The following is a 20,318-nucleotide window of genomic DNA, read 5'->3' as shown; positions in this document are numbered from 1 at the left end:
CTGTGGGGACCATTGTGTACCCATTGTGGAAAACAGTTTGAAGGTTCCTCAAAATATTAAAAATGGAAATATCATATGATTCCATAATCCACTACTAGGTTTTTACCCAAAGAAAGCAAAATATATATCTATATAGATATAGATATAGATATAGATATAGATATAGATATATATACCATATATAATATATAATATTCCATTGTGTATGTATATACCATACATGTATATCCAATATATATATGTGTGTATGTGTATGTGTGTATACAATGTATACAATGGAATATTACTCAGCCATAAAAAAAAGGATGAGATCTTGTCATTTGTGACAACACGGATGGCCCTACAGGGTATTACACTAAATAAAACAAGTCAGACTGAGATAGTCAAAAAGCATATGGTTTCATTCATATATGGAATCTAAAAAAAAAATGAATAAACAGACAAAAAGCAGAATCAGGCCTACAAATACAGAGAACAAGCTGATGGTTGCCAGAGGGAAAGGGTGTGGGGCGAATGGGCAAAGGGGAGTGGCACGTTCAAGCTTCCCATTATGGACCGGATAAGTCACAGGGATAAAAGGCACAGCACAGGGAATACAGTCAGCGGTGTTGTAATGACCTGTATGTTAACAGATGGCAGCTACACTTGTGAACACAGCATAACGTATAGACTTGCTGAATCACTACGTTATACACTTGAAACTAACGCAACACTGGGTGTCAAGGATACTCAAATAAAAAAGCAAGCAAGCAAGCAAGCCTAGTCCCCAGATGGGGATGAAGGGGGCTGGGGGATTCCTCTCCATCTTTGCAGTGGATCTAGGAAGCAACACTTCAGGGAGTTACTTTTATTCTCACCCTGACAATTCAAAGAGAAAAGTGCCTAAGCTGATAAATTCTCATTTCAAAGGTGATTCATAGACTATTATCTCCAAAAAGAAATCCACCCAGAAACTTGAGATGAGAGAGTTAGGAACAAAGGGCTCCAGCTGTTACTTGAATCTGTCGGTGCCTCAAACGGGACAGCAGCTTAAACCAAAATATCAAAGGACTTTTTAAGGCCAGCAGCTCACCTTGAAGTGACTCCGGAATACGACCCCAGCCGCAGATGGAGACACTGGATCTCAAAGGCCAGGCCCACAGTGGCAGCAAGAGGTCAAGTCCACGACTCAAACCCAAGACTGTTTTCTGACTTTGCCACAAGGAAGGGCAAGCGAGGCACACCCTCTAGTGCAGGAGAGCAGCGGGCTCTCCACCCGTGCATTTTGAGGACAGGCAAGCTCTCACCTGATCTCGGAAGGTGGCCTGAGGGGGGCAGAGAAGGAAGTCGGAGGTGAATGTTGCCGCAGCGGAAGGAGCAGAAGGAACGGGTTGGGTCGGACCAGGGCTCTGCCCTCCGAGAGCGCCCTCTCCTGTCGCCACTGGGAATAAAAGTGCTGGGCCTCGCTGGGAGCGAATCCAACCCTCGCCAGTGCCCTGGGAACATATAAAGATAAATAAATCCCGAGGCTGGAGAGAAGGGACTGGGGCAAGATCCACCCCACCAGCCAGGTCCCAGGGAGACCCCACCAAGCTTCCACCACCCAACTGCTCCCCACTGCTCTGGGAGAGAGAAACAAACGCCTGTCTTGTTCAAGGAACGCAAAACACACACACAGGCTTGGGACGAGAGACAACACTCCCTTTGATGACATTTTGGATGATATTTCTTCCATTTCAAAAGGCACCAGGAATTTGCTCTAACTCAATGCTCTGTGAGATAACTGAGGCTGCCTCAGTTTTCCCAGCTTACTTCTTCAGGAGGTTAATTCCAGATTTCTCTTTCCACCCTAAACGTTGTAAGGAGTTAGGCCCATTTTGTTGGCCTTTCCTTTTTTTTTTTTTTAATCGTGGCAAAATATGCGTAACATAAAAGCTGCCCTCTTAACCATTTTTAAGTGTACAGGCCAGTGGCGTTCGGTACCTTCACATGAGCCATCACGTTCCTCATCTCCAGACTTTTTCATCTTCCCAAATTGAACCTCTGTCCCCGTTAAACACAAAGTCCCCCGTCCCCCTTCCCTAGCCCCCCACATCCACCACTCTGCTCTCTGTCTCTACGTGCTTGACTACTCTGGGGACAGCACATACAAGGAATCCTACAGTGTTTGTCCTTTCGGGTCTGGCTTGTTTCACTGAAAGGTGACCTCGTAGTTCACCCCTGCTGTAGCATTGTGTCAGGATTTCCCTTCTGCATTTTTAAGGCTCAATAATGTTCCATTGTAGGGATCTATCACATTTGGTTTATCCATCAGCCATCAATGGACACTTGGGCTGCTTCGACCTTTTGACTCTGAATGACGCACCTATTATCAGAGAAAACTCTGCTTTTATTATTGTGATGTCACTGCCCAAGCCCATCTGAAGCTCGGGCCAGGAGTCGTCTCAGTGGTTTCGAAAACCCCCCTGGCGTTCAGTGCCCTCCCCCACGTGATACCCAGCCCCCACCACAAAGCCCAAAGCAATCAGAAAACAAAACTCCACGCTCACACAGTCCAAGCGTCACACACACCCCATCCCTCACCCACCCCAATCCTCACCCACCCCAACTCTGATACACCCCAACCCTCACATACCCCAACCCTCATACAACCCAAGCCTCACAGACACAGCAACTTGACATACCCCAACTCTCACAAACCCCTTCACACATACACCCAGTCCCCACACACCCCAGACCCCCCCTGTCTCTAGGGACTTTATGGGCTGGCCTCCAGCCTACACACAAGAACCACAGGGACTTCCCAGCCTTGGGGCATCATTCAGGGAGCCCCAGCATTTCCATTTCTGTCTCCCTCCCTCTCTTAATGGGACCGCATAGTTTTGAAAACAAAATGCCTCCCGCCTCTGCCACCTCTGCCATGTGAGCGAGGGCACCTCCAGGTCTCCTGGACAGAAAGCCCTGCTCTCACCTTAGACACTGGAAGCAGGGGGAAAAAGAATTCCTGTAAACTATCCTGAGTTATAAAGGTTTTTGCACACTAACCCCAGCCTCTTCGGACCTATTTTTATTACATTATGTTCACTTGTCATCCAAAAGGAGGACTCAAGTAGAAAAACGCATTTTAAATATTCTAAGGTTTTCCTGCTGTCCTTGGGCCATAGGTGGTACAGAAAGCCTATGGAGAGAGCTGTTAAGGAAGGAGATGGATCTAGATGCTGTTCTATGGATTAGGCAGAAACAGGCTGTGCCAGTCTCATTCACCAGCCGTTTCCCCGGTAAAGACTACAGGTATGTAGTTGGTGCCCAATCAGTGACTATTGAATGAGGAAGTGAAGAAACGTTTCAAGTCAATGGAAGGTGAAGGGAGAGAATGGGTGCCCCCTTGAGTGTCCATCTTCACCTTGAATCAGCCAGGGTAAAAGTGCTGCTTAGCAGTGGGAGCTTTGGGGAAAACCTAGAGTTGAGTCCAGGGGCTATTTAGTCTTCGCTCACCAGAAGAGGTTGGGCCAAGGTGAAATTCACAGGCAGGAAACTCTGGGTGCACCTGCCCAGCTCATGGACCTCACAAAGCATTCCCCTAAGCTGTGGCTGCATGAGATACAAGGACAAGAGTAACGAGACTCGCACAGATGCTCCTGAGCCCAGAAGGGCAGTCTAGTCTTTCTGGATCGTCTTGACAATGGGAAGTTGCCGCAAATTCCAACCTGCTTGCTTTCCGGCTTCTGAGCTCCAGCCCTCTAGGAGGTGAATTCACCACTCACTGCACCAGTAGGTAACCCACCCTGTACCTCCAACCTCAGGCAGTTCAAGCATCAGTTGGTCAAAGTAGGGAGAAGGATGCTTTCCCACACCTTTTCAGGAAGATTGGGGGAAAAGGTTTTTCTGCTAACAACATATGCATATTGGCTGACTTTACCAAGCCTGTGGTTAGTTACAGCCACAGATTTGGGCAAGATTTGGACACAAAACAAAATGACCCAGCTGCTAAGACCAGGACTGCTTCTCAACAGGGCACTAAGGAAGTAAATCTAGTACCAATCAAGTTGCTGATAGAGAAACCTGATCAGAAACAGCAGAAAAGATGCTCTCCTCTGTCTCTGTTAGATGGGCCCTTTTCTGCAACCAGTCTGTGTTTTTGTCATGAACCAGTGAATTCAGCTGTATCTCAGAAGACCCCCACTCTGGGCAGCAGTATGCTTGAACTTGAAACAGGAAAACTGGAACCCATCCTAGCAGGAACTAAGAGGTAACCTACAAGGAACAACACAAAGCTGTTGGCCCACCTCTTGTAGAAAGCATTGTTCCTGGTTTATTTAAAACACTAGGACCACTGCAGAAATAATTACGCGTACTAACCATACTCCTCCTCACTTCAGGTGACCTCTTCACAGCAACCGAGACCCAGGAAAAGTCTGTCATTAAGGTTCATAAAGAAAAGATAGGTGTATCAACATTGAGGTTTTGTGGTGAGCTGAGAAGAAGCCTCCCTAGAGTCTGCTGGTTCTATCTCACCAAGCTATTTTCTCCCAACATGGCTGTGGTCTGGTCTTCAAACAAGCTGAAAGATAAGCAAATACCCTTCCTCTCAGCTTACATTTGACTGCCTTCAGCATCCAGTGTGTTTCATGAATGACAACAATATAGTAGAAAGCCACAATTCACCCACACTCAACCACAGAACTCCCATCTAGAATAAACCAGAATTGGGGCAGAGGAACCCATCCAAAAACAAAATCAAATTTGATTGAAAGGTGATACAACCAGCCTCTTTCAGCTACTGATCATTCTGAAGTGGGAAATATGAGAGTTAGGGAAATCACATGACTAACTCAAACCACTATAAAGTCACAAACCATGTCTTAGAATCAGAAACAAAAACTTGAGAATGGATTGCTAGACAAAATCTACACTGTCCAACTCAGTACCACTAATGACATGCAGCTGTTTAAATTTAATTTTCAATTAATTAAAATGAAATAAAATTTACAATTCAGCTCCTTACTCTTGCCAACCACACATTTCAAGGGCTCAGCGGCCACATATGGTTAGTGACCACCATATTGAGCAGCACAGATATGGAATATTTCCATCATGGCAGAATGTTCTTTTAGACAGCACAGGACTACACACTAAGAAAGGAAAAAAGAAAGGGAATTTAAAAAGCAATAAAAGAGTTCTCCTCAAAAAAAAAAACAAAAAAAAAAAACCAGAAACCTAAGTATCCACCTTGTCCCTATCTTTTGCTTCCTGAAGGCATATTCAAACATAACGAACACATAGACGATATGAGACTTTAGGGCTACATAGACCACCGATGTTCCATAAAAGCTAGAAATGGAATATGTGCCATGGGTATTTTTGTAATTGTCATCAATAAGCTGAGAGCAACCCTTTCAACAAAATGTTAGTTGGTGGCCTCGTGCTCATTTTGTTGATCTATTCTTCTGATTTCTAGTGGAACAAGTTCAGATCCTCCTGAAAAGGAACAGGAAAATATCCTACTTCCCACTTCTAGAACACATATATTTACTAGCCCTCTTCTTTCCATAAATGTGCATCATAGATTAGAGTTTTTGTTTTTGTTTTTGTTTTCAGGAATTTCCTTAGCAGAAGCCTCTGCCCCACGACCACCTTGAACGCCAGCTTTGGGGCAGTAGAGAATGTCATAGTCAAGGTTCCTTGCACAACAAGCAACAGAAACCAATCTGTCCTACCTTAATTAGAAAAGGAAAATTGTCAGATGGATTCCAGAATACTTCATGAAGCCTAAGGATAATGAGGCATCATGAGACACTTCAAGACTTGACAATCCACTGTCTCTGTCTCAAATTTCTGCTTCCCTTTGTCCAACAATGTAATTTCTTGCTCTCTTCAGAACTTCATTCTCTGCTTCTCTTCTCACAGAGTAGAAAAGGGCCACCCCTCAGCTCTAAGGAGCATATGTGGCCACCTCATGACTCTTGAATTTCACATGTCCCTTGGTACTTAGAATTTCAGAGACCCAATTCCAAGAGCCCAGGAGAACTGATTAGCTCAGCTTATCTCTCAGTAGTCCAAACAATCATGGAGGGAGAGTGGAACCATCTAGAGTAAACATGTCAGCAGCAGCTACTGAGGTACAGAAGAGTGGGAAGCAGAGAATTCTCAGGGAGGGTGCTCTGAACAGTGATACCAAGGATGTAAATGGGAAAAAATGTGAGTTTAAGAAACTAAAGGGCCATCTAATAGATACATTCCAATAACCCAAAATATTATAATACAGGATGTCTATAAAATCTGGAAACATAGCTAATATTATTTTTATTTGTAACAGATTAAATATGTCTTTGAAAACAAGTATATTCATTCACTTGTGTTTCCCAGACATTATGGACATAGTTTACATCATATGCTTCTTCATTGCTACATTGCTCAAAGAAAGCAAAGATTTTATAAAGAGATTAAAGTGTTAGCAAATTATTTCCAATATACTTGAAAAGCTGAGATGATTTTTATTCTTAAATTTCTGAATATACATGCTTTCTTTGGAAAGGAAGTATAGCCATATTTTATAGTTTAATTTAGTGTTTTTGTAATAGTCTTTACTTTAGAGATATTCTGTGAAATTGATTTTTTACCAATTATCTCCCTGTTTTCTCAGAGATACTAAATATTGGTATTCTTTGAAAGGTACTGAAGCAAAAACGATGATAAAAGCCAAATTATCCTCTTTATATTTTTGCTGTGAAAAACTGAAAAAAAAAAAAAAATGGGCACCTGAGTGGCTCAGTTAGGCGTCTGACTCTTGATCTCAGCTCAGGTCATGATCTCATGGTTCATGAGACTGAACCCTGCATCAGGCTCTGTGCTGACAGTGTGGACCCTGCTTGGGATTCTCTCTCTCCCTCTCTCTCTCTTTCTCTGCCCTCCCCCACTCGCACCTGTGTGTGCTCTCTCTCTTGCTTTCAAAATAAATAAATAAACTTTAAAAAAAAACTAAAAAAAAAAAGTTTATAGGTCACTCAATGCAGCTCAGTTTTTTGGCAGACATTAATACTGTACTTTAATTTTTAATAATATTTGCCCAAATTTTTTATACTAAAAATTCATTTCTAAAGGAATACCTTTCCCTTGTACTGAAAAAGGCATTTATTCCCATTTGCATCTTTTTATCAGGTAAGTTTTTTTTTCTCCCGGAGCTCCCAGGAAAAAATAAAGATCAAGTCATTTAAAATGGAACACATCATGGGGGCCAGAATGGCCAAGGAAGTAGGTAACAAGGTGAACCTTTCCTTTATCCCTTTGGCTTTTCATGTCTCATGTCCCAGGCTTTCAAGATCTCCAGAAGCCCACCCAGTTTTCCCTCTGTTCATAGCTAGTGGGGTAACAGGAAAAACATGGGCTTTGAGGTCAAACGCTGTCAATAAGCTACATGATTTTGAGAAAATTACTTCATCACACAAAGCCTGTTTCCTCATCTGAAAATGAGATTAATGATGGAAATCTCACAGTTTTGTTGTGAAGATTAAGTGAGTCAACGTGTGTAAAGTACCTAACCTCAGCATACAATAAACATATCTATATTCATATTAGAATTATTATTGTCATTTTCTTTCTTTCAGTGGCATGGCTTTTAATTAGTACTATCTTTCTGAAAGTGACCTTCTTTAGCTTGGTCTTGCAAATCCCTCCTCTCCCAGCCTCAGTTCCAGCCCTCGGATGCAGCTCAGCCCAGACTCCGAAACAAAGGAACAGCAAGAACAAGTAGACGCTGAAATGGCTAATAAATATTGCTAAACCTCTATAAGTCTGATTGAAGAAAAGAGAGAAGGCACAAATAAAAAGTATTAGGAATGAAAAACAGAAACAGAAATACAGATGTGCAAATTAAAAAGAGAAAATTATGAACAATTTTTGCCACTAATCTGATAACTTAATTGAAATAGGTAATTACCTAGAAAAATATTAATTGTCAAAAATGACTATAGAAGATATAGAAAACCCGAATGGTCCTATGCCATTTACAAAATTTAATCTCTAATTTAAAATCTTTCTCAGCTGAGTAAGTACATGGAGTTTATTATACTATTCTCTCCACTTTTTATTATGGAAAATTTTAAGTATATGCAAAAGTTAAAATAATAATTTCTCATATAGAAATGTTTTTGCAGGTAAGTTTTATCAAACATTCAAGAAAGAGGGATTCTAATCTCTCATTAATTTTTTCAGATAATAAGAAAAAACAGTACAACTTACTTTTTATGCTAATATAATCTTAATGCCAAAAATAGACAAGAATGAGATGAGAAAGGAAATTTTAGGCCAGAGAAGCTATAATGGGAACCGGGGCATGTTGAACTCTATGGTGACCTGGACTTTCAACTTTTATCATCCTTCCTCTTTTATGTTGTAATTTATCTTATTTAAACTTCAGTCCTTCCACTAATGCCTGATAAATCCACACACCTGCAGGGTGGTGTTGTAGATGGATGTGAGGAATAAAGCCTGTCCTATACATACTGTCCTGGCTCTTCAGAGACCCAGAGACTAGATGCAGAGGCTCTAGACCATGTGTTCCAGAAAGGAATCCTAAGTAAAGTAAACAGTGAGGATATCAGCGACTCTTAATGGTTTTGCTGCCCCTTTCTCTAGGTGACTATTCAAAGAAATGATTTCATCTGATCACATCTTATGAATCAGACAGGTACACCCCACAGCAGCCCTATGGCCATGGCTCAGGACAGGCTGATGCCTTTCCCCTACTCATCTCATTAGAAGCAAAGCCCATGACCTGCTGCCCTTGTCCCCCAAGGTGTTACATCAGATACATCAGAGGTTCAGAGCTATCAACTACTGTACTCATGTGGCCCTCCAGCCAGCAGTGTGTCCTCATTGGAGTCATAAGCCCAACTCTACACTATCTTGCTAAGTGAGACTAATTTTAGTAACTTCAGAAACTAAAATATTCTTGCACTTGGCAATTTCCCATTGTCCAAGGCTAGATCATTGCTAACAGGACCCACGTAAACGGGGATGGGCATGAAATATTTAAAAGACTGACATTATCTGCCCGATTGATGTAGAGAGTTCATTTGGGGAGTACTAAAAGGTAAGTTTGGTTATACCAAGCTAGACCCAGGGGAGAATGGTGTTACTTGTTTGAATAAACCATGGGGGAGGGGTCCAGCATTCTTTTAGCAGCGGTGTAATTTTAATGAGTAAAATTACATAGAAACCTTCAATATATAAGGCTGATGAAATCAGAGCTGGTCTTCTTATAGAAGGAAGATGGAGATTCAGAAATTCACCCACTTGACTTTCTCCTATCCTCTGAGTCAACCCCTCTAGAACACAGACTCCTTCCCTCGGCACTATGGGTATTGGGCACACAGCTCAAAGTCCACTGACATGTGACATTAAAGTTCCACTTAAAATCTTTGTCACAGAGTCATCCATAACATGAAGTTAGGAGGTTTATGTAAAACAGACCCTCCACTTTGCCAGTGAGAAAACTGTGAGAAGGAGAGTCTTCCTGACCTGTCTGAATTCCACGTCTACTCAATGGCAGAGGCAAAAATATTATATATGCACCTTGACTCCCACCTCCTCCTATTTCCACCACACCCTACTGAAGTTTCGCCAATTAATTAAATGGAATTGGTGAACTTGCATCTACTACTGACTCCTGTATTGTTAACTATTCCCATACCTCAATGATACGTGTACACACTTCTGCATGGTTCTAAGGATACGTGTAGCAGAAGTCCTGGCTAGGCTATGGATGAGGCCTGCAGAGATAGATGGCCCAGCCACACACACACGTCATCCACTAAGCATCACGGTAGCCAGAAGCAACTTGAACTTGTTGAGCCTGGGGGCAGGTAGAACAGGGCCAGGGAAGGGGAATCAACAGAAGGGAGGAATAGGGAGACTGTGGGGGTCCCTGGGAAAGAGCCTACTGTGCTAGATAAAAGGGTTGGATCTGATGGTCCAATCTCACCAGCCGAACCTGAGGGATGGGGGGAATGGCAATTCCAGGTATGACAAATGCCTCTGCCTAGATGTTGCCCCAAACTCAACCACACTGACAGTGTGTACACGACTTGTGAAAGAGAAGAGGTGTGGAATACAGACTATTTAATAAGCTGTAAGTCCTAGAGGATCCAGCACCCAGAATCTCCACAGAGGGTCCCCCCACAAAAGAGATTAAAAAGGTGTTTCCCTACTAGCAAGAGTGGTGGTAAGCCTCGGGAGGCAACAGACACTGCATCCTTCCCCCGAGCCTACTCCCCACCCCCAAACAAGGGTCAGCAGCCGGAAGGAACCTCAAAGCTACAAGAGACCTGAAGTTCCAAAAGCAAAGCAAGGCCTCCCTTTAAGTCCAACACAGGAAACTACAGAAAATCACACTGATTGTCCCGGCTTGTGTCACATGACAACTCCCAAACCAATCGCCATGGGGAAAGGACATATGCCACGAGTGGCACGTGGAAGTCAGGTGCGCTTTGGGCCAGCCAGCCTCTCCCAACCATACATCATGGAGGAGGAATGGCAGGACCCCTGAAGCTGAAGATAAATGGGGGAGGGGCGGTGAACAGACCAAACAACCGCAGATTCTTAGGCTGAGAAATTTCTAGACTGTTACCTAAAAACAATCAAGAATAAAAGGTTTGAATAAGCTGAAATCCTTTTAGAGAGGAGTATCTGAAAAAGGAGATGCAGAAGAAAATTTAAGAAGGTAACCATCATAGGCAAGGGGATAAGGACACTGATAAGGAGCTAACACAACCAGAGATGGAATAACAAGAATACAGACGATAAAGGAATAAACTAAAGATCAATAAAAGCTACCACCTAGTCACACCTCCCAACATCTATGGTTTCATTTTATCCTCCTCAACAGCCCTGCCTCAAAAACTGTCATCCCCCAGCCAGAGCTAAGCAATCTGGGTTTCACGAGGTCATAGCATCCGAAGTCATTTAGCTAGTTCCACAGCAGAATTCGAAATCAAGCCCAGGTGTGAAGGACCTCTAAATCTCTCCCACCCCTTTCATGTCCCTCAGCCCCCTCCCACACCATACTGTCTCCCATGTTCTTCAGTTTTAAAGCCAAATCATGAGGATTTTGGAGCTGGTGTATTTTTGAAGCTACGGTAACAGCCATATTAGAGGCTAGTGTGTAAGAATTCAATAACTACTGAGAGTCTAACTGGAATGGAGAGAAGAAAATTGGAAAACCAGCAAGGTTTAAGGTAGTGCTTCTTGGGTATTAAAAGCATCTCTGAATGCTTATTAAAACTACACCTTTGGGGCACCTGGGTGGCTCAGTCAGTTAAGCGTCTGACTTCAGCTTAGGTCATGATCTTGCGGTTCACGAGTTCAAGCCCCACGTCAGGCTCTGTGCTGTCAGCTTAGAGCCTGCAGCCTGCTTCGGATTCTGTGTCTCCCTCTCTCTCTGCCCCTCCCCCACTTGCGTTCTGTCTCTGTGTCTCAAAAATAAATAAAAACTTCAAAAAAATTAAAAAAAACACTACACCTTCTAGGGGTGCCTGGCTGGCTTGGTAAAGGGGAGCATGGGACTCTCGATCTCAGGGTCATGAGTTCAAGCCCCACACTGGGAGTGAAGCCTACTCAAATTTTTTTAAAAAGTTTAAAAAAACAAAACCTGCACCCTCTAGGTCCTCATCCCCAGAGGTTCAAGGTTTTTAGGTGTGGGGCGAAGCCCAAGAATGCCAGCTTCAACAAGCACCAGTGATTCTGAGGTAGGCCATTGGCAGACCAGTGTTCAAAAACACTAGTGAGAAACCAGGGCAATTAATAATAGCAGAGTGTGAGAAAAATTGGAGAGAGATGTATGTAGTCTAATACTGTGCATACTGGGAAAAGAGGAAAAAGAAACACGTCAAAAGTGACCACTGAATTTACTTATCTCTGCTTTTGAAGATGGATGTCATCTTTGTCCCAGAAAGAGAATATTCTGGAAAAACTAAGCAACTGGAAGGGGCAGGGGGAGGGGGAAGTATCTCCTGCATCACTAAGTGGCAAAGTACCAAACCTAAGCAAAGGCTTAAAATAATTATTAATACTTGATCTAAGGTTATAAAAGAATAAGGAAAGAAAATAAGAGGAAAGAATACACTAAGTCAATGTTATTGATTTACACTCTCTGAAAGAAATGCCAGACTATTATTTAGATGTCAAAATAACTCCAAGAAGAGTACAAGGCTGTTTTGATCATTTGAAACCAAATACCTGCTTTCTCTGAGATGGGGCTTTCAGACATAGAGCCTCCTTAAATACCACTGCGATGCTCTGAACAGATCACATTTCCCCTTCAAAGGTTACACCATGTTAAATTATATGCAATTTCAAAAAGAACAAGTCGTTGTCCTACTTTGAGTCCCCTTCTCTTAAAAGCATGTTTTGACTAAGATTAATTTATAGCCCAAGGAGATTTGGGGAGAGGAAAAAACCTTGAAATTGCAAGCAAAAATAACTAAGAATTCCGGTCACTTCTTAAATATCAAGTGATGTTGTTTTGGGAATAGGACCAGATTTGCACAGAACCACAGGTAAATGGACCAAACTTTGGGATTTGCAGTATCCAATAGACACTTCAAGGCGGGGGGGGGGGGGGGGGTGTGGAATCTAGTGGATGCCACAGTTGTGGAGTGTAGCCATAATGGAGCTCAACGTTGGGCAATTTGCTCAGCCTCTAAGCCCTTCACCAAATGGAAAGTGGTACACTAAGAAAACACGAGGGCAGAGATGCTCATTACCCCACAGGAGTGGTGTGAGACTAATTAGTGAGTGCTCCTGAAGCACTTAAGAATGGATCAGCTGGGCAGTTTGGCTCATTCGACATTAGGTTTCTGTAAAATGTGCCCGTGGCTGTGTGGATAACTGCATCCTGACTGTTCCTATCACGATAGCCGTAGACGTGCTCATCTCTTTCTATACTAATAAGTCCCCTTATTTCCTTAATCAGATTTCTCCATAATAATGTATTGTTCGTGTTTCTTTTAATTTATTTAAGTTTACTTGGTTATTTTGAGAGAGAGAGACAGAGAGCAGGGGAGGGGCAGAGAGAGAGTAGAGGGAGAGAATCCCCAGTAGGTTCTGGGCATTGTCAGCAAGGAGCCCAATGCAGAGCTCCAACCACGAACCACCAGATCATAACTTGAGCCAAAATCAAGAGCCGGAGGCTTAACCAACTGAGCCACTCAGGTGGCCCCGTTTCTTCTTTTTAAAACAAACCAAAAAAAGCATCTCCTTGTGCTTTTTAATAATTTCTTCACATATGCTAGGAATCTCTTTGTCAATCATTTATGTAACACTTACTCTACCAAATCAATGTAACTCATTAACTGAAGGGGCCCCAGGAGAGCCTGTGTGGCAGGTGGTACTAGGGTTCATTCACCCACCTGAGGAAGAAAAACGTCCTTATACACCTCAGCTTTTGCATAGGGTCACTTTGGTAATTCCACGTCCAGAATTTTTTGATTATTCAGATGCAAATTATTGAAGGGAAGATGTTTTCAATGGGATAGGGATAAAGTACTTTCATTGCGGTTTTGATCTGTTGGGCCATTTCCTGGGTCCTTGTATTTTAAACTCTGGCCCAAGACTCATGGATCCTCTTTTGAGGATCTATGGTCTGCTAGGACCGCCATGACAAAACACCACAGACTTGGGGGCGTAAGCCAGAGACATTTATTTTCTCTCAGTTCTGGAGGCTCGAAGTCCAAGATCAAGGTGTCAGCAGGTTTGGATTCTCCTGAAGCCTCTCTCCTTGGCTTGCATATGGACCTTCTCACTGTGTCTCACGTGGCCTTTCCTCTGTGTGCACACATCCCTGTATCTTTACCTCTTCTTATCTGAAAACCAGTACTATTGAAGTAGGCCCCCAGCCTCCAGGACTTCATGGTATTAGAGTTCTCCAGAGAAATAAGCCATAGGATATAAAAGGAGACGTCTATAGAATTGGTTCATGTGGTTATGGAGGCCAGGAAGTCCTATAGTTTGCTGTCTGTCAGATGGAGAACCAGGAAAGCCAGTGGTATAAAACAGTTCAAGTCCAAAACCTGAGAAACAAGGGGTTGATGATTTCAGTCCCAGGCTGAGTCCAAAATCCCAAGAGCCAGGACTGTCAATGTCCGAGGTCTGGAGATGGGTGCCTCAGTTCTTGTAGAGTGTAAATTCAACCTCCACTGCCATTTTGTTCTCTCTAGGCCTCTCAGTGGCTTGGATGATGCTCACCCACACGGGAGAGGGCCATCTACTTGATACAGTTCACCAATTCAAATGCTAACTTCTTCCAGAAACACTCTCAAACATATCCAGAAATAATGTTTTACCAACTATCTGGGCATCCTTTGGCCTAGGAAAGTTGACATAACATCACATTCATTGAATGCTAATTATCTCCTCCAAGGGCCTGTCTCCAAACACAGTCACATTGAAGATTAAAGCCTCAACATATGAATTTGGAGGAGCACAATGCAGGCCATCACAGAGGATATACCAGACACATTAACAGAACCAAAAATTGAAACTCTGTAGAATGGTGGAGAAGTTTAAGCAATTGCTCTATGTTAACTTGACCCATAACACCATCAGAGCACAAGTACCATGAGTTAAACCATACTCCTGAAATAAATCAACTGTATATAGAATAAAAGCACTGAATTTATGGGAAGGGATTGGTCCTATTGCTAATTTCTATCTTTTAATATAATTAAAAGGGGATTCTACTCAACCAGAACCCTTGGACATTCATTTCATATCCAAATGATAAAGGATGTCAAAATATGCATCTTGGAAACCAACTGTATTTAGCTTCTGATAGGGAAAAATTTTGTGGACATAGCATTTAATAAACAAGAGAAGAGGGCTTTTCATTCAATATCCTTATGATACGAAAAGTGGCTATTAAACTTAATAGCCATTACTATTTCAATAAACAATGAACACAACCCAGAAAGCACTTTATCCAAAATGTATAAAATCTATGCAAATCATCAACTGTGACTAGCCAATGGGAAACTTGGGCTTCCAGCACTAATTTGCTATTGGCCCCCAGTACTTACTCTTCCCCTTCATCAAGATGCATGGCTCTACAATTCTCTGAGCCCTGATAGATATCTGTTGTGCATAGGACAGCATAGCCAAGGGGCAACTTATAACACAGATCATTTAAAGGAGGGATAAGATCCTGGAAATGGCCCTAGATTATATTAAATAGCATCTTAAAACAGATATAACCAAAGCCTACAGATAGCTTTTTCTGAACTTCAGACTACCCAACCTTTTCTGGCAGCTCATGACATTTCTATCAGCTGCCCACACCTGACATCATCTAAGTGAAAATGTGCTGGGGCTCTCTTAGCCTAACCAATACTGTTAGCTTAAATTTCCCATGTGTCTTCATATTCTTTATTATTTTCTTCTTGTTTCTAGCATTGGGTTATTTCTTCTGAGCCCCAAATCCATACTACTTTAGATGACTATATCTGTATCCAGTGTGTCTGACCTCCCATGAAAGTGTTCTATTTAACTTCACTATGCTGAAGAGTTATGGTGATGAAGACCTACTAATAATTATTAGCAAAGCAGGATGGTGGGGGGCGGGGCGCAGATAGAATTGCAGGGGATACACAAGAAGAAACAGCCCATAGGACAGACTTTCCTTTGTAGTAAAGAAATTTGTGTGTATATGGTGTCTGATTCAAGACATGTATGGCTGGTAATGGCATAAAAATTGGGAAAACATTTTTTACTAACACTTACTGTAAGGGGGAAAGAACCGTGGCTGTTTTTTCTGTCAGTGGCACCCAAACTCTGAAGAACTTCCACAGATAGGACCTACACTGTCCAAATTCTTCCCTGATTACTCTTCCCAAATTATGAACTAAAAAATAACATGGGAGTGGTAGCTACACTGTCCTGTTGCTGTTCTACAGTAAATCGTATTTTACTCCAGGAAGGAATATTTAAAGTGAAGAATACAAAACACTACATTCATATTAAATTCCCAAAGCAAACCCTCTACTTCCTTGGTTTAGAGTGACCGAGGTGGCCTTAATGTTTCCCCCAGCTTGACTAAACCTTAGACAGACTTATTCTTGACCCTAGACACTGACCTCCCTTTCCTTGGAGATTTTGTCTAAAATAACTTGTAAATTCTTTTTCTGCCACTTTCAGATATATGACATCTTTTTTAAAGCTTCTTGCCAGTTTTATAGTCCAGGGATGTCTTTCTCAAGGACCCGGGAGCCATTGTTTCAAAACGTAATCATCAAAGGAGATAGCAGCCTTATCTCCCAGTCTCTGGGGGAGGGCAGGAGCCCCATATGATGGCCTAATCACAGAGAAAACATTTGCGGACTCAGTAAATAAGCCAATGTGCTCTACACATCGCACCCATCAACCTCCTGCTAACATCCTCCACCAGCTCATCCCAGCCCTTAAAAACCCTCCTGCCCTTTCTTTCAGTAAATCTGACTTCAGACTCCAGTTCCTCTCCCCTTTTGTAACAGCCTTGAATAAGGCCATCCTTGACTGCTTAACTTTGTTTACTGCAATTTTTGCTTTGACAAGAGTTTATCATTCCAATAACTCTGCTCTTCATGGAGAAGCGGGAAAGCTCCTTTCCTCTTGGTTTCAACGAAGTACTTACTTCACAGTTAACAAAGGATCCCTAATTTCTTCATGGTAAAGTGCCTACGAGACATGGACTGTTAATTGCAGGCAAGCTGTTTGAGAAGTCCATGTACATGTGTTAATAAGGAGCTCTAAAGATATTCATTGTTATCATCATTCATTCAACAAACATTTACTGAGCGTTGACCAGCAACTGTGCTTTGGTCCTGGGTACACACTGGGAAGCACGCAGACCCGGTCTCAGCCTGTAAGACACTTCAGTCCAGCATCAGTGTTACAAGGAAAGCATTCGTGGCTTTTTGTTTTGTTTTGTTTTGGTTTTTTCTCTTTTGCCTTTCTCTTTGCTCTGACCTTTGCAGACACCCTTCTGTCTGGGGGGAGAAAGAGGATTATAGAAGGCATGCAAAGAGACAGACCAATGCAAATCATCACCTTCATGCATTCAAAGTGACGTTCTAACATAATATTGATTTCTTATTTGATGCATTTGTTTTAAAAAGAAAATTAAAATAATGAAGAATAACTTTATTTTTCAAAAAAAAAAAGTGATGTTTTTGTAGCAAGAGATGGCCCTTCAGCCTGGGGCTATTGTCTTGAGAAAAGGTGTCCAGCTTTCTTATTTCCCCAGTAGCATATCAAGAGCCAGGCTTAGAGGACTAAGCCACGGGGTCTTTATACTGGAGGCCTGGACAGGACCTGCCCTGTTTGGGCCCTGGGTGAACTGTGGTGAGGAGAAGGGAGCCCAGAGGCATGAGGCAAGACAAGTGCCTTATTCCACTCTGGCTGCTATAAAAAACAATGCCATAGATTGGGTGGCTTAGACAACAAACTTCTTTCTTTTAAGCTCAGGAGGCTCAGAGGTCTGAGATCAGGGAGGCAGCATCGTCGGGTTCTGGTAAGAACTCTCTTCCTGCTGTGTAGATATCTCTCTTCTTGGTGTGTCCTCACATAGCAGAGGGAGGCCAGGAGCTCTGGTCTCTTCCTCTTCTTACCAGAGCACTAAGCCAGGGGCGCCTGGGTGGCTCATTCGTTTAAGTGTGTGACTCTTGATCTCAACTCAGGTCTTTTTTTTTTTTTTTTTTAATTTACCTCCAAGTTAGTTAGCATATAGTGCAATAAAGATTTCAGGAGTAGAATCCAATGATTCATCCCTTACATATAAAACCCAGTGCTCATCCCAACAAGTGCCCTGCTTAATGCTTCTTACCCATTTGGCCCATCCCTCCACCCACAACCCCTCCAGCAACCCTCAGATTGTTCTCTATATTTAAGAGTCTCTTATGTTTTGTCCCCCTCCATGTTTTTATATTATTTTTGCTTCCCTTCCCTTATGTTTATCTGTTTTGGATCTGAATTCCACATATGAGTAAAGTCATATGATATTTGTCTTTCTCTGACTAATTTTGCTTAGCATAATACCCTCTAGTTCCATCTGATAGGGAAAAATCTGTTATAAGATGGCCAACAGGACCGATAGGGAAATTCCAGTCGCCGACCCAAGACTTCCCTTCCGGGTTCTTCTTCCTACCCCACTTGCCGCGCGTTCCAAATTTCTACTAATGCAGAATGTGGAAGTAACAGACTATAAATTGTTTCCTCTGCTTATGCTCAGGACTCAGACCTCTGGATAGTGATCTCCTCTGAGCCCGCCAATGTGGTGAAATAAATCTCCTGCCTTCCAAGATCTCCGAGTGCTGCTTGGTTCTTCCGCTGGGTGATCCAGACCAGGTTCCGTAACACATCCATGTAGTTGCAAATGGCAAGATTTCATTCTTTTTGATTGCTGAGTAATACTCCATTATATATATACCACATCTTCTTTATCCATTTATTTGTTGATGGACATTTGGGGATCTCAGCTCAGGTCTTGGTCTCAGGGTCATGAGTTCAAGCCCCACATTGGGCTCCATGCTGGGTATAAAACCTACCTAAAAACAAAACAAAACAAAGCACTAATCCCATTTGGGGGGCTATACTTTCATGACTTCATCTAAACCTAACCACTTCTCAAAGGTCCCAAAACCATCACACTGGGGGTTAAGTTTTCAACATATGAATGGGGGCTGGTGGGAGACAGAAACATGCAGTCTGTAACTACAAGCCAACAGGTAAACTATTTTTCAAGTGAGGACATCCAGGACAGAGTTGTGGCCAGACTACATGTGGCTACGAAGGAACCAGCTTACAGGCTGCCCCCCGTCTCAGTTCAGGGCCTGGACACATCCTGCAAAATCTGACAGCACACAAAAGCACGGTCATTCCAAAGGATGCCTTGAAGAGCAGTCATCCTGGGCCGCCCGGATTCCTGGCTTGGAGCCAGGTAGGGAATGAGGCTCAGAGGTCTGCAGGTAGCAACAGTCAGCAAGGGAGAGCTAGCTGATGTGTCCCAGAGGTACTGCCCGGGACAGGCTGCAAGTTCACCAGCTACAGACAGAAGAACCAGCACAGGGAGGAGAGAACTATAAACACAAAACCCCCCACTTCCACCCAAAGCCATTTTAGGAAGGGAAACAAGGGAGACTCCCGGACCATGTTGCTCTTTAGGCAATTGCCTAAAGAAGCTTTTTAAATTCAGTTGAGGCTTTTTAAATTAAATTGGATGAGATAAAATTTAAACTGGAGGGGACTGAAAGCCAGATCTTACCCAGTAACCTGTGGGGTGGGCTGGGGGGAAATTGGATCACACAGCCACAATGAAGGCTTTACATTTTCTCTGCAGTATCAGTTAAATTGATGACCCTGCACAATAGGCAGCCTTGGTCGCTTGCAGAGGTACATTTCACCCTCATGACAGCTGGCACTCTGCTTGTCCTCATTTACAGATGAAGAGGAGGGGGCACAGGATGGATGACAAAAACTTTCCATGGTCCCAGAACTGGTAAGTGGTGTATCAGGACCCAAATTCAGGTGAGGCTCAGTCTAGAACCCACACTTGTAGCTCGTACCCTATACACCCCTAATCAGAAGACAGTTAAGCAGAAGGCCTGGGTAATCAGGATGCCCATTCAAGCAAAAAGAAGGTACCATATAAAGCTTTCATATCAAAACATCAAGCAAAAATGCCCTAGCAGCAAGCAAAGCTCCATGACTCCTAAGGGTCTTATACCCAGTGACACAATCTGCCCCAAAAACTAAAAAACAAAACAAAACAAAAAAAAAAAAAGAAAAGAAAAAGCATAGCAGCAGCAGCAATAATTAAAGATGAGATGAGAGCAATGAAGAGAAATGGAAGTTGGAAGAGATTCCCCGTGACAGCTTTATTTTTTAGGGAAAGAAAGACAAGAGACTGATTTTTCTTCCCACGACTCTGGATCAAACTGAGGTTTGATTAAAGAAATGACCTTGAACCAGAGCAGAGAATAATAAAAGATAATTTCCAGTAAGTATGCTAGCTCAAATTAATGACTTACTCTTTATTTTTAAACTGAATTCAGTAGAGATTTACATGCATTAGGTTACGATGATTAACATTTGAAATTTGACCTTGAAATAATCTTTACATTGTAAATTCTTAATGATCAAAACAATGTTCTCAGTGATTAAAACATATTAGTGATTAATTATTAAAGGAGAATAATTGCAAATACACATTCCTAAAATCTCAAGGCTTTTAAACCATTTGTACAAATGACTGGACATTTTTTAAATTTGCTAAGAAAAAAAAACCCTCCATCTGATTCGCATTGTCTTTTTTC

The 20,318-nt window shown here is 42.5% G+C and overlaps 1 protein-coding gene across 2 annotated transcripts in view; it reads right to left on the bottom strand.

Moving 5' to 3' along the window:
* Nucleotides 1-355: 355 nt before the first annotated feature.
* SETD4 (SET domain containing 4) overlaps nt 356-20,318 on the bottom strand; it is a 70,966-nt gene continuing 51,003 nt past the window's right edge. Inside the window, exon 14 of one of the 2 annotated variants that reach the window (XR_008422417.1) lies at nt 356-1,475. The gene's annotated coding sequence lies outside the window, so the exon portion shown is untranslated. The remainder of the gene's footprint in view (nt 1,476-20,318) is intronic. The other variant, XR_008422418.1, reaches the window with a different exon arrangement.

Source organism: Panthera pardus, unplaced genomic scaffold (assembly GCF_024362965.1).
Source record: "Panthera pardus isolate Hobbes unplaced genomic scaffold, ASM2436296v1 HiC_scaffold_16, whole genome shotgun sequence".
NCBI lineage: Eukaryota > Metazoa > Chordata > Mammalia > Carnivora > Felidae > Panthera > Panthera pardus.
This window is presented reverse-complemented; position numbering and strand designations above follow the sequence as displayed.